General features: G+C 39.9%; 1 protein-coding gene across 6 annotated transcripts in view; it reads right to left on the bottom strand.

The window, feature by feature from the left end:
• Positions 1-13,495, bottom strand: part of RPS6KA5 (ribosomal protein S6 kinase A5) — a 165,387-nt gene that overhangs the window by 149,624 nt on the left and 2,268 nt on the right. For 2 of the 6 annotated variants that reach the window (XM_039535738.1, XM_039535736.1), the window contains exons 2-3: positions 1,494-1,613; positions 796-974 (exon numbers count right to left, since the gene is read on the bottom strand). The exons of 2 other annotated variants lie outside the window; for them this stretch is intronic. The gene's annotated coding sequence lies outside the window, so the exon portion shown is untranslated. Of the gene's footprint in view, positions 1-750; positions 975-1,493; positions 1,614-13,495 lie in introns of all 6 variants that reach the window. 2 more of the 6 variants (XM_039535741.1, XM_039535737.1) reach the window with 2 other exon arrangements.

Raw genomic sequence — 13,495 nt, 5'->3', positions numbered from 1 at the left:
AAGCCATCTATAGGTGCCAAGAAGCCACGTACATCCAAAGCCTCAGAAAGCTTTTTTTTTTTTTTTTACAGCTGCCCAAGGAGTAAAAGCATGACACATCACACACCGGGACAGAAAGTAGGTCTCTCCCAGGCATATGAGATATCTAACATAGGTGTTTTCAGGAATCATCACTGAGTAAGGCACACACTTCTTCAAGGACTCAGGGACCAACATGACTGTAGGGGCTACCTAAGGCAAGTAGCCACTTAAAAAACTATGCTAACACTTCACTGAACTAATTAAACTATGTACAAGAAAAGAATTAGAATACTAGGAATATCCAGAGGACATGAAAAGTGAGTTTTGTTAGCTCTCTGTGACAATGGCAAAGGAACTGAGGCAGTCAGGGATGCACTCCCTTATAAGGTAGGACAACTGTGTCACCCTCACACCAGACCGCTAATGCACTTTCCAATTTTCAAGGCAGTTCCACAGCTCAGTGGCTGAGGCACTATATCCAAGACATAAGCTCTTGAGGAAGAACAAAAATTTTAAAAACCCAAACCTAATGAAATATGTAACTCTGAAGAGTCACAGGACAGCCTGTTTATGATAACAAAATTAGCAGCAGATTAGAACAACCAGTTGTACTTATCAAGAAAGGGGTAGAAGGATAACAGCACATGACACACAGAGGTTCCTATATAAAGTTTTGGAATTCAGGAATTATAGTCATAACATTTCTTAACATGAATCAAAATCTACTACCTCTCAAGTAAGATACTTTATGTCTCCAAGACAGATATTCTTCACCTGATTCTGCTTCCACTTGAGCAGTAACACAGTTTCTTTCTGTTCCTTATCCTCAGCAAGAAGTGAAAGTTGCAACTCAATCTAAACAGACTGGAATCTTGCCAATCTTTCTTTTCTTTTTTTAACTGAAGTCTCTCTCAAGTGCCATGGCATATCAAAAGTATCTGGATTCCAGACAACTAAGCAGAAAGAATTAGACAAGTGAAAGATAAAGACACAAAGAAAACAAAAGTGTTATCAAACTAGCTTGAATACAAAGGAGCTATAGAATCTTAGGGCACAGACTAATGAAACAAAGCTTTTGGGAGGGATACTTATGAAGCCCAACTCCTGTTTTTACTGTCAAGTATTTGTATGACCTGCTATTACTTAATGCAATTCACATGCACTAATATGCATGACTAAGACTCCTATATGATTTTTCATGCAGTAAAAGAATATCAGAACTATCGGAGATAAACCTACTTAGATTAGATGAATCTCAGTGTCTTGAGGAAGAAGACAACAAAATGACTCAGTTTCATTACTAAAATAATTATCCCCTTTCAGAGGGTTCACCAATCGTTTGTTTGTATAGCAAGTGCAAAATCTAGGTATCTAAGTGAACCACTAGGACAGTGGAAACAGCTACGGCCAGATCAACTTTTTCAAATCTACATACAGCCAAAAGGTTAAGATCATATCTTCTGGATGCAGACCTTGCAACTGTTACCCATGTCTTTATCACCTTCAGATTACACTACCACAATATGTTCCACATGATGCTAGATCTTAAATCTATCCAGAAACTGAAGCTGGCACAGTAGTCATCATCTTTCCTTAAAGAAAAGAAAAGTCACAGGTTACATCTTTGTAGAACATAACAGTGCTATTGGATCTGCTCTGGTTCGCTATTATATACCACGCAGAAATTAAGGGGACAGTTTTGAGCTACATCGTTCTAAACAGTCTGTGACCTACTTATCTGATCACCTCCCCATGGATGGAGGTAAGATACTGGGAGGACTTTAGAGGGAGACCTAAGAATATAATGTGTTTTCAGGTGCTAGGTTATTTATGTATGTTCATTATTAGCAGAAGAGCCTTACTAGAGTATTTTTTTTAAATATTTCAAGCATGTAGAGCAAAGCTAGACATTCCTCTTGAAAGAATGAGTGTATAATTCAAATAAAAATATCATCTGAGGCAGAATTAGAGTGAAAGAGACTCTTCAAGAAATATTCTGACATTATTTGTATTACAGTACTGCCTAGAGCAGGGATCAGCAACCTTTGGCACATCCCTCGGCCCACCTGCTTCCCGCAGCCCCCATTAGCCTGGAGCAGTGAACTGCAGCCAGAGGGAGCATTGATTATCCGAATCTGCAGACGCGGCAGGTAAACAAACTGGCCCGGCCCACCAGGGTACTTACCCTGGCGGGATGTGTGCCAAAGGTTGCAGATCCCTGAAGGATCCAATACAGATTAGGGCACCATTCTACTAGATGCCTTATATGTAGGCTTGGAAGGATTAGATTTTTATCTGTAAACGTTGATAAATGTCAATTAAACCATACACACAAACCAACAAAAGAATATTCCCATTGATAATAACTGAAATTTATGAATTAGCAAAGAAAAAAAGTGCTGCTTGAGACATTACTTTGATTTAAGCATTATCTGCTTTGTATATTTTGACATGTGGTGTTGACAATAAGTGTTTGAGCGGTTATAAATCTAACTTTTTAAATCTCAGTCTGTCATTAAAGTGACCCCATCCCCCATAATTTCCCATAACTGTGAAAATTTAAATAGATTAAAAATAGAAAAAGCTTAAAAATAAAACATTATTATCCATCAAAATTATAAAAATAATAATTGAATTCTATCAAGTCTGTCTACATACCTACAACAGGAGATGCCTCTGCCCAGAAGAGTTTACAATATAATATAGATGAGGGGAACAAAGGATTATTGTCCCATTTTTACAGATGAAGTTATAGAGGCACAGAGAGATTAAGGTTCTGAACCTTTGCAGTCAAGGAGAGTTTTCTCATAAACTTCAGCAGGTCTTGGACCAGTGACCAGCCCGTGATCACACAGGAAGACTGTGGCAGAGCTGGGAACTGAACCCAGATCCTATGCAAAAACCATATGGTTAAGGTCTTTTAATATCAGCAAAGAGTCCTGTGGCACCTTATAGACTAACAGACATTTCAGAGCATGAGCTTTCATGGGTGAATATGTCACATGCATCCGACGAAGTGGGTATTCACCCACGAAAGCCCATGCTCCAAAACGTCTGTTAGTCTATAAGATGCCACATGACTCTTTGCTGCTTTTACAGATCCAGACTAACACAGCTACCCCTCTGATACTTGTCTTTTAATATGTTTGCAGTCCTAGATTAAGTGAAACTCTCACCCTTTCATAGTGTCATAACAAGTGTCATCACAAGGCTGTGCCATAAATATGCATTTCCACATCTTAACACGTTTAGCTATATTTTAAATGTAGCCTTAACTCCAAACTTCCTGAGTTTATAATGCTTGTTTCTAAGATAATTACAACGTCCCAGCTCTTTTTTTACCCTAAATTACTGACATGTTCCTTCAACCATAATTCCATCTTCAGTTTGTTTTTTTTTCCTAGTAATTTCCTTAGGTTTTTTTATTAAAAAAAAAATCATAAGCCAACACTAAAAAGAAACTGAAGAGACTATTAAAATGTGATGTTTGTAATGATTCCAAGATACGTACTATCAACCTTAACAATATTTATTTTAACTTTTAGGCTAGATTCAGCAAGTACACTCAGGTTGCTTTACGCTGTTGTGGAGAAGTGCCATACAGCCATAGTTTAATGGCCAGTTAAGCTGTTCACAACTTCTTTGCGTAGCTAAGAAAGTGCAAAGCAACCAGAGGGCACACCCCATTTTTTCCTTAGTTCTGGTACTCTACATTCCCTTGCACGCATCCTTTAGTTTCCCTCACTCCTGCTGAACAGAGCTTGTGTGCAATGGATAGATTTTTTAAAAAGAAATATTAAGTATCACAGATCATTTTAACAACAATTTTCATAACTGGACGTTTCTGCTTCAGAAACTGGCTCAAAATAGTCTCCTTTGAAAAAACTCAAAGAACTGTGCATTTCAAAAATGCCTGCCCTCTCCCACTGTTATCAATGGCAAGGAGGATACAGACTGCCCTGAGTTTAGTTTCAAAATAGCAACTACTATTTTTTGACCTCCAAAGAAGATATTCCTGTAATCATTGGGGGGGGGGGGGAACTAAGAGCGAAGCAACAATGCGAGGAGCAGGTGAGTGGAAGCAGTGGTCTCAGTCGCATTGCAAAAAAAAAAAATAGGATACGGCAGCTATTTTGAAAGGCCAATTCTTTTCAAAATTTTATGAAGGAGAAAATTATTCAGCCTTGGTGAAGCATAAAAAATAGTTACTTACTTGTACAGTAACTGTTGTTCTTTGAAATTTGTTGTGCAAGTACACATTTCACTATAAGTGTCTGCTCACCCAGTGCACTTAGGTTGGAGACTTGATAGCAGTACTGATACCGCAAAGAATGTGGCCTGCACATCCTTGTGCCAAGGGCATGAAGAGCACAGTTGCCCCATCTCTCTGTTTCTTTGCACCAGAGAAAGTAAGATGGTAACTGAGGGTGTGGAAATGTATATGTACACAATACATCTTGAAGAACCCGGGAAGGTTTCCCAGAATCAGACAGGTGAAAATGTCCCTGTATTCTAAGTCACTTGAAATGTGAAAAATACTGTTTAGTTCTTCATGTAATTAGTAGTAAAATTAGAGGTGCATGTATCTTATTAACTCTGTTTCCTAAACCTCCAGGAAGAAATCCCAGCCGGTGTGGATCCAACCTAAACCAGGCTGGCCAGCACCATCTGTGATTTGGGGGGCATGTGATAAATGAAGGGGGAGGTATAGTTCCCTTTTGTGGACACCCAGCCAGCCAATTAGTTATAGAATCCCTCTTGGTGATAGTTCTCTACTTGCTTTACCTGTAAAGGGTTAGCAAGTCCATAGGTAAAAGGAAAGGAGTGGGCACCTGACCAAAAAAGCCAATGGGAGGGCTAGAACTTTTTAAAATAGGGAAAAAAACTTTCCCTTTGTCTGTTATTGTTCTCTGGAGAGAGAGAGAGAGAGAGAGAGAGAGAGAGAGAGAGAACAGAGCAGAGACAGGGCTGAGACTATGCTGTAAAAAGCTTTTTGTCAGGTATGGAAATCATCAGATCATATCTAAAACGCCTCATTTGAGCCCAGATATGTAAGTAAACCAGAAAACGTGTAGGAAGATGTGATTAGGTTTATTTTGACTTGTGGACTCCTCTGTGCTAACCCCAGATGCATTTGTTGCTTGTAACCTTTAAGCTGAATCCCCAGAAAACTATTTTGGGTGCTTAATTTTTGGAATTGCTCTTTTAAAAAAAATTTAGCAATAGTCTTGAGTTTTCAGATGTATTTTTTTTCTTATTGATTTTAATAAAATTTATGTTTTTTAAGAACAGGATTTGGGTTTGTGTGTCTTTAAGAGGTTTGTGCACATGTTTTTTAGTTAGCTGGTGGCAACACCTGATTTCTTTGCTTTCCTTTATCAGCTCTTCCTGGGGGGAGAGGAGGAAGGGTGAAAGGGCTTGAGGGTACCCCACAGGAAGGAATTCCCAAGTGCGCCTTCCTGGGTTCCAAGGGGTTTTGCATTTGGGTGGTGGCAGCATCTACCCATCTGAGGTCAGACAGAAGCTGTGACCTTGGAAGTTTAATACCAGCTTGGAGGGGCCAGTATTAACTTTTAGAATACTTGCAGGCCCCCACCTTCTGCCTCGAAATGCCAGAGTGGGGAAATAGTTATTCTAAAGATACACAAGTAATTTTTTTCTCCTTGGAATGCTCGTGCACATATCCATCCCATTACAGGTGATTTCCAAGCAATTCACTGATGACAGTAGGGCTTCAGAGTCTAGCAAAACACTGGAAGATCTGTCCTCCAGTCTCAGTCTGTGTCAGCCCAAAATGCCTGAATGACGGCATGCACTGAAAACCATGCAGCTGCTCTGCATATTTCTGACTCAGGTACTTGCTTGTGCTCTGGTTGAATGTGGTGGTGTTATAGCCGGAGGGCCTAAACTGACGATTTCATAGAAAATCCAAATACATGCAAAAATCCAGGTTGACATTTGTTGAGCTGAAAGTGACTGTTCTTTAACTCCTTTGCAAATGCTATAAAGCATTTGGGTCAAGATCTAAAACTTAATTCTACAAATGTAAAAGGACTAAGCCCTTCTACCATGTAGGGCATGAAGTTTCTGCTCATCTTTGTAAGAATGAGTTCTGGGGAAAAACAAACACAGATGCACTGTTTGATTCAAATGAAAATCCTAAACGCTTTGGACATAAACTTAGGGGGAGGTCTTAAAGATACACTGGCCTTGTGAAAAATGGTGTAGAGTGGGTCGATCATTAAAGCCTGAAGCTCTAATACACTTTTAACAGAAGTGATCGCCATCAAGAAGACAGGCTTGTACAACATGAAGCCATTAACTCAAAGGGAGGATCTGTCAAACAGTAAAGGACAACATTCAGATCTCAAGGAGGAATCTGGCTCTTAAGTAAATAAAGTTCTGATAAGATCTTTAAGAAAACTGAAGGTTGTAGTGTGAGAGAACACTGAAGAGCCTCGGTAGGTGGATGCATGGCAGATATAACAGCGAAGTGTATTTAACTGTACAAATCAAAAGGTTTGATTGTTCGAGCTGCAATAAGCATCACAGAATATCTTGAATGTGAGTTGTACTAAGAGATGATTAATAGGATAATGCACAAACTGAAAACCTCTTCCGCATGGCAAGGAAAGTGCATCTTGTAGACTCCTTTCTGCTGGATATCAAGACGCTATAAGAAAGTTCAGACTAAGATCTTTCAATCGGGTTCAGCCACTGATGAGCCATGCTGTTAGGTGTAGAGTGTGAGGACTGTGATGAAAGAATTGTTCCTGGTTCTGTGTCAGGAGACCTTCTGGTACAGAAGAGTTATTGGTGGCTGGATGAACAGCTCTTGAAGATCCACATACCAGTACTGAGAAATGAAAAGTGGGAAATCCCCTGTAGTCCAGGATGAGCTGAGTAATTGTTTTTGAGTTTTGCTTATGTCTGAAAAATAAGACTGCCTGGAAAGAGGTTCTGGGTGTGACTCTGGGTTCTTCAGAGGTGTGGGACAAGCCAGCACCTTACAGTGTCCTTCTGACACCATTCAGGCTGGAATGCGAAATTCCTGCTTAACCAGTCCACTAATGTACTCTTTGCTCCAGGGAGATGAAAAGCTTTCAGGGTGATTTTGTTGCACATACAGAAATTCCACAATTGGACCCCCTCCTGACATAGTTTGATGGACTTCAGGAAGACTTCAACCCAGTGAATGTGCATTTAACTCCAGTATGTTTACGTGGAGAGATGACTCCTGTGACAATCAAAGGGCTAGAGACTGAAGATGCCTCAAGTGGGCACCCCAGATAATCATGGATACATCTATAACCAAAGTCAGAGATGGCTGTGGAGAGGAGAATGGAACATCCATTGTCTAGCTCCATTCACCAATCAGGGGATGACAGCACTCACATAAATCAGCATGATCAGATGATGGTTGGTTTGTAAACTGAGCTAATCCAGGTCTACATTCATGAGGTGAAGTCTGGCATGCTGACACACACATGCGTAATACCATGTGCCTCAGAAGGCAAAGACAAGACCTCATTGTGGTTCTGGGATCATTCTTCAGATCCTCAGGTATGTACTTGATGGGCAGAAGGTGGTCTCAAGTTAGTTGTACCATCATGGAACTGGAGTTGAGAACCACTCCAACTAACTGGATCCTTTGGACAAGAACTTTTTAGACCTAGACTGTTGAACAGAGACTGGATCTGCTACAAGTTCTGAGATGCAAGTCAGAAGTCCAGGTCCCAGACAAGCAAGTCATCTAGATAAGGGGAAACTGTATGCCTGTCTTTCTGAGACAGGCCACTATCACTGCCATACATTTGTGAACACTCTGGGGGAAGATGAGAGATTGAATGGAAACACAATGTACTGGTAAATGAGTATTGTTTATCATGAATTTTCAATACTTCCTGGGGCTTGGATGGATCACCACATGGAAATATGCATCCTATAAACTGAGGGCAATATACTAATCTCCATGATTCAAAGCAGGGATAACGGAGCAAAAGGATTCATCCCAAGCTTTGTCTTCTTTATGAAGGCATTTTGCTTTCTTAAGTCCAAGATGAATCACATACCATCTTTTTTCCTGGGGATGAGGAAGTAACGAGAATAGAAAAGATTTTGCCTTTGTTGTGGAGGAACTTCCCATACTGCTCCCCGATCTAACAAACTGCATTTGTGAAAGCTACACAGTCTCATGGGAGGGTGCCTACAAAGAGAGACTGGAAAAAGGTGTGAAAGGAATTGGATAGAATATCCTGTCTTCAATGCTTTGAGAAGCCACTTGTCCATTGCTATTGCTTTCCAGATACAAAGAAAAAGGAATACCAAACTTCCAAAGGCTAGTCAAGGTTCCAAAACAGATGATAGACATGGCACAGCGCTCTCACCCTGATTGTTAAGTGGTTTGCTTGGTAGAAGGTGAACCTTGGTGGGCAGAAGCTCCAGTTGCTGATGCAGACTGACTGTATTTGAAGGGTTTTCCTTTCCTCCTAGACACGTCAGCTTGTTAGTGCTAGTACAAAGATTGTCTAGGCTGGCTGAAGTTTATACTGATGCCATTTAGAGGTAGCACATATGTTCCTAAAGAGCAGAGTATGGCTGTGGAATCTTTAAGAGACCTCACTCATTAGGGTTTTGTTTTTTGTGGAGGGGGAGACTTTGGGGGGGAGGGACGGAGGGAAAGGAACAGCTTAAGTCCTTCAGAGGCAGATCCTCAAACATGGTCTGTTAATTCTTAATAAATGCTTGAGGATCGCAGCCACAGACTGTCACATTGCTATGGCATTTGCCACCAAGCAAGAAGTTGTATCCACTTTATCAGTGACTGCCTGAAGGGATGTCTTTTTTGATGAGATGACCTTCTGAGACAAAATGTCAAACTGGTCTCTATAGTCTTCTGGCAGTTTGGATGAGAATTCTAAGACTGAGTCCCAATTAACAAAAGAATATTTTGCAAGCAATGCCTCACAGTTGGATATCCTCATTTGGAGGCTCACTATGGAAAAGGTTTTTCTGGCAAACAGATCTAGTCATTTAAAGCCCTTCTCCTTAGGAGCAGACTTTATTGGGATCTACTTGGACCTCTCATTTGCTGCAACAACAACAAGGGAAACTGGCACTGAGTGCATAAAGAATTGCACAAAGCCTTGTGCTGGGACATGGTATTTTCTGTCTGCCTTTTTAGAAATGGGAAGCTGAAGTCTACCAAAGCACTTGTGTACAAGTAGTATTTAATTAGCGGGAAGGACAATTCTTCCAGATAGGTTATTAAATATTTAAGAAGAGATGATTTATAGGAGACCACTGAAATCCTTCAACATGCTCAAGGGTCTTATCTTGGCTGCGGGAACAGGCTACAGCAGAAATACCAGAAGAATCTCCTTACTTGAGTTCCTTCCAAATCATTCCATTTTGGAAGGGAAAGATAGGCTGTGAAACCAGACCCAAACCTTGCAAATCTTTCAGCCTCCACAAAGGAAAAAGGCCACCCAAGCTAGCAACATGGCTCTACTCAGGAGCTGCCCCAGCATTTCCCCAAGTACTTGCTGCAGGACCAGTTTGAGGGTGGTAGAACAATGTGCATCCCCAACCCTGTACCAACTATTCATGGGCTTTCCACTTCCCACACCTGACCTACACATTTACTACTCTTTCCCCCATTCCCCACATAGTTCCCAACCCTACAGAACTCCCTCCTGAAGGTCTGGAGACTGTGCCACAGGCAGTTTACAGCTCGTGGCTGGAGCAGGGAGGGGTGCAAATCGGGACACACTATACTCTCCAGTCCATATGGAGAGGTGATCAAATCTAGCCTCCTGTGAGGTGCTGAGCACCCTCAACTCCTATTAACTTCAGTGGAAAATGAAGGCATTCTGCAACTCCCAGAAGGCACTCAAACATAACTACTATGTAGTTCTGAAGCCAATCCTGGGTTAATATGGCAAATAAGCACATTAGGAACAAGTCAACAGTATGGTACCTTTACCTACATTTCTCAAATTTGCAAGCCACGCTGGGTTGAGCTATAAAATTGTATCTATTTTAGAACTGTAAAAAAACCTGCAAACCCTATGATAAAGATTTTCTACATTCGAATGTTTGCCAGTCATTATGGTTTAATTAGATATGAAAAGTATAGCAATGCTTTAGTCCTTCTAAGGCACTAATCTAATTTTTTTTCAATTCTACTGTCATCCCTACTTTTAATTTTATTTTGAGAATGAATTTTTATCAACCTTTTGCCTTTCTATTTCTCGTTCAAACTGAAAGCCTTCATTTCAGCATTAGTTCATGAGAATCACTGTGACTACAAGACGTTGTTGAAAGAGACACTGCTAACTAGTTCAAGTTCAAAGTTTGATCTCCTTTAAAACACTTATAGGCTCCAGAAGAGAAGGCAGTGCACTGCACTAAGGGTTCAGAGGTTGGGGACTCTAAACTCTATTACAAGTAGTTATAAGCATGACAGAAAGATGGCAGGGAATACTAAGTTCTTTCATAACTTTTTCAGCCAATTCAAGTTATACTAACTGGTCCTGAAGAGATCCATATCTAGCTTTCCTTAGCCCGAAGGTTGACCCAATATTGGTGTGGGGTGGAAAAGAAAGGTTTAAGCGGGGATTGAGGCATTCTGGTCAACATTTTTTTTTTAATTCAATACCTCTAAACTTTTGTAATATCTTCCGAGTAGGCTTCATTTGAAGATTTTTTTTTTAAATTTAAGATTGGCACAGTTAAAGGGCAAGCTGCAAATTAGACTCCTTTTGTCACTCTCAAGTGCATCCCTCTGAATGATAGGCCTGGCTTCCTCCACCTCTGTCTGGGTGGAGCCCTGCAGTCCAACCACTCTTCAACCAGATCTCTAAGCTGCAGCACCCTATTTCTCAATGGTGTTAACCTGATACGCCCAGCTTTGGCACCTCTATCCTTTTCCATCAGGAGCTTGTGACCGTGGGTGTATAAAGTGATTCAAAAACAACAACTTTAACAAAAAAAAAAAAAAAAAAAAAAAGAGAGATAACATTTATTTGCCAAAAGAAACAAAGCATTTAGGAAAACTGATTCAAACAACTCCTTGCAGAATCCCAGTCCACTGCTCTACCAGCTGTGCCAGAACTATTCAAGAGATGGGAGGGAACTATTGAGGGATGTGTTTATGTGTAGGGGAACATGGAGCACAAGATGAAGGGCAAAACTGAGGTGTATACTATGATTGTTTTGATGACTCAAAGCAGTTGTAAAACTAGCCCAACCAATTAGTATGTTCTGACTGCTTAGTGCTGCTCCAGGGCAGAACAAAGCTACCATATCATACCAGTGAATATGGCCATACTACCCACCACCTGACCAGGATGTTGATGGTGACTGTGAAATGCTCTGAGATTAGAGGCTAAAAAACACAACCCTCAGTAATAATGGGAGATTTCAATTATCCCCACATTGACTGGGTACTTGTCTCCTCAGGACAAGATGCAGAGATAAAGCTTCTATACACCCTAAAATGACTGCTTCTTAGAGCAGCCAGTCCTGAAATACACAAGGGGAGAGGCAACTCTTGATTTAGTCCGAAGTGGAAAACAGGGTCTGCTCCACAAGGTGAATATATCTGAACTGCTAGGTAACAGCTACAATAATATTATTAAATTTAACATCCTATGGAGGGGAACACCAATGAAGCCCATCACAGTAGCATTAAACTCCAAAAAGGGGAACCACACAAAAATGAGGAAGCTAGTTAAACAAAAATTAAAAGATATAGTCACAAAAGTGAAATGCCTAAAAGCTCTTTAAAAACACTGTAATAAAGGCTCAAATTGATTGTACACCCCAAATTAAAAAACATAGTAACAGGACCAAAAGAGTGCCACCATGGCTAAACAATAAAGTAAAAGAAGCGGTTACAGACAAAAAGACATCGTTTAAAAACTGGAAGTCATATCCTACTGTGGAATACAGAAAGGAGCATAAACTTTGGCAAGTCAAGTGTAAAAGTATAATTAGGCAGGCCAAAAAAGAATTTGAAGAGCAACTAGCAAAAGACTCAAAAACTAACAGCAAAAATAATTTTAAGGACATAAGAAGCAGGAAGCCTGCCACGTAATAAGTGGGACCACTGGATAATTGAGGTGCTAAAGGAGCACTCAAGGAAGATAAAGGCCATTGAGGAGAAGCAATATGAATTATTTGCATTGGTCTTCACTGCAGCGGATGTGAGGGAGATTCCCACACCTGAGCCATTCTTTTAAGGTCCTTGTAATTATCCCATAAACAAGCATTATAAATTCAGAGTTAAGGTTAAACTTGAAAGAAATGTAAACATGTTAAGGTATAGTCAATAATCATATGAGCATTGTAAGGGGTTACTACAAGATAGATTTAACATTGTTTATACACCCTAATAGTATATTTCCGTAATTTATTTTTAGGGAAATAACTATAACAGCCCCCATAATGTACTTCACCCTAAATTACTGATATGTACTCTCAACCTGAAAACTAATTTAACCATTTTCTTATCTGGCAATTAGGTAAACAAGCATATACTGTAATCAGTGTCTATTTTTTAGAGCAATCCCATGTGAGGTTCTTATGATAACAGAGAAAATAAACTCAAGTATGAGCATGTGTCCGCCAGTATATTGCTCAATTTAAATCCAAGACTGTTCGCTGAATGTGGTATAGTGCTTTTGACAATAGAAACACAGTTACCAAAACACCCTTACAAAGATCCAAGCAGCATCTTCCAAAATGTGTAAATAAGAAGTCACGCTCTTCTCAAAGCAACTCCTATTTTAGTAATCATATTATGATTTTTAAAAAATGCTGTTGAGAGTGACCATCATTTTCCTCTGCTTACTGATACTTTCAGTGTGTAGTTAGTAAATCATTCAGTGAACCACACAGACAGCAAACTCAAAAAAATAACTGGGAGGGGTGGCAGGGAACAAAGACATCCAAGAAAGCCACCCACAAAAAGGAGTAATAAGATCAAGGGATTAACATTTTTTTAAAACAGAAAAGTTAGTGCAATTCCCTTCTTTAGTTCTTCCAATGTGTCTCATCTTTCCATGCATCATCTAGATTGTAAATTCAGAGGTAGGGTCTTTGAATCTGTGCCCTGAATAGTGATTACATTGTTGACACTTAATTCCAGGCAGATATGATGTAGTTCTTCCCTCATCCATGCACTCCAAATATTTCCAAAAGTAGCCTGAATCCTTCCCGAAAGCATTTGAAAGAAAGAAAACCTTGGATACTTGGTAGGGAGTAAAACTCAAAAATATATACACACACACACACACGGAAAAAGCAGCATGCAACTGAATTCCATTATACTGAAGATACTAAAAAGAAGTTTATATAAAAGCCTTCTGTTAAAAATAAATATATGGACTCTTCAGAGCTAGAAAGAGTTTAAAGTAAGAGTTGACCAAAATCAAGAGTGATGCTAAAGAAACCACACTCTCACATTTCA

The sequence above is a fragment of the Mauremys reevesii genome, linkage group 4 (genome assembly GCF_016161935.1).
Source record: "Mauremys reevesii isolate NIE-2019 linkage group 4, ASM1616193v1, whole genome shotgun sequence".
In the NCBI taxonomy this organism is placed as follows: domain Eukaryota; kingdom Metazoa; phylum Chordata; order Testudines; family Geoemydidae; genus Mauremys; species Mauremys reevesii.
Note: the sequence above shows the minus strand (reverse complement) of the source record. Positions and strands in the feature narration are given on the sequence as shown.